This window comes from Phyllostomus discolor, chromosome X (genome assembly GCF_004126475.2).
Source record: "Phyllostomus discolor isolate MPI-MPIP mPhyDis1 chromosome X, mPhyDis1.pri.v3, whole genome shotgun sequence".
NCBI classification, from domain to species: domain Eukaryota; kingdom Metazoa; phylum Chordata; class Mammalia; order Chiroptera; family Phyllostomidae; genus Phyllostomus; species Phyllostomus discolor.
Window position 1 is genome coordinate 92,057,276 of NC_050198.1, and position 2,056 is coordinate 92,059,331.

Here is a 2,056-nt window from a genome sequence, read left to right on the forward strand (position 1 = left end):
TCCACTCACTCCCTAGATGAGCTCATCCAATGTGCTGTCTTTACTGTAGAAAAAGTTTCTACTTGGAAATATGTACCTTAAGAGATTTGTCCTGATCTCTGTAATGACCCATATTATCAAACTGCATCCTTCAAAATCACTACTTGAAATGCTAATAGGTCATTTAACCTTCATTATATGGCCAACAAAGACTCTAATATTCCCGTCAAATACAGCCCATTTGTAGTGCTCCCCGTGTCAGATCATGCCAAATATTCAAGTTGTTTGACCAAAAAATTGTTCAGTCATCCTTGAATTCACTCACTGTCTCACATTTAATTTTGCAGTAAATTTGGTTGACGTTAACTTCAAAACACCTCCAGGATCCAATCGTTTCTCACCATCTGTAATAGTTACCACACCAGTTCAAGGCAACAAGCATCATTTCTTACTTTCATTATCGCAACAGCCTCCAAATTGATTTCCCTGCCTCTGCCCTTAAAGTCTCTCACATTTATACTCAAGCACAATAGCTGAAGAAATCCTGATAACTGTAAAGAACCCTGAAGAATCCTGATAACTTAATATGTTTTCTCCATTTGAAATCCTGCAAAAATATCTGATTATCCATTAAGTGACAGATGAATGCTGAGCAAATCCTGTAAGAGCCTATTGGTCTTTATCTACTTCTGCAACGCCAGCCCCAACAACTGTGCCTCCACACTGGCATTCTCGACTCTTCTTTCACCACACTGAGGAGATCCGTGCCTAAGTGTCTTTGCACTTTTATTTCCTTTTCATATAGTTGTATTCCCCAAAATATATGTACAGCAATCTCTCTCAGTTCGTTCAGTTCTATATTTAAAGACTACATGGTAAGGTTATCTACTTCCAGTCAGGTTGTAGAAATTTGTATTTAAAAAAAAATGCTTGGCTTTCAACCTAACAACTAAAAAAAGCCACATAAGCTCCAAAAGCATAAGTACCGGTAAACAGAAATGATAAAAGCAAGGGAGCACACAAACCACATATTGGAAAGCTGAGAATACATGAAACCTAAATGAACTAAATTCCTGGAAAGGGAAAGCTGTACATGGAAGAAGAAAGATCCCTGGACAATTCTGCACATGGTGAACTGATGGGGGGACAGGGAAACTATTTGCCACTGTCTGGGGAAAAAAAGACACCACCAAATATAATAACTTGTAATGCCTACACACTGGATGGATGGTATGATAGATTAAAATTTCACAGAGCAAAGAGAAAATTACATTGTGTTCATCTTCCAAATCTTCACTTACAACATGGGTGATAGTTTTACAAAACCTAGCAGGGGTATCCAATCTTTTGGTGTCTGACAGCCACACTGGAATAAGGGTTGTCTTGGGCTAAACATTACATACTTTGTCATACATAATCAGAAAAAAAATCTCATACATGTTGTAAATTTACGATTTTGTGTTCAGCCGAATTCATACCCATCCTGAGCCTCATGTGGGCCATGGGCCTCAGGTTGGACAACCCAGAGAGGGTAATGGCAGGGGAGCTGAGAGAAATCCCTTCTAGGTAACTCTGGTTCTTTATAAATTGTAAAGCACATGTCTTCTCAAAACTGTCTCAGTCAGGTCTCACAGATGAGGAACCAGATCCATATTTGTTTCTCTGTCTCGCTCTCGCTCTATCTCACATTAATAAATACATCCTCCAGGGAAGATTAGAGACAAAAAGAAACAAAATACTAGATCAATGTTTATCTGTCTCTGTCACTGTTGTCTATCTGTCTCTGTCACTGTCATTATCTCTCTAAAAATCAATGAACATATCCTCAGGAGAAGATTGAAAAAGAAAGACATACAAGGGAACTAGAGTAACCAAATACTTTCCAAGACCAATATATGGAATTACCTGATTGTAAGACTTACCATAAAGCTACAATAATTGAGATATGGTAGTACTGGTGTCCGACTAGAAATATGGGGCAATAGAACAGAATAGAGGGCACAGAAACAGACCCATGTGACCAGCGTATGTTGAATCAATGCACCAAGGTACTAGAACAAATTTTTGTATGTATGGA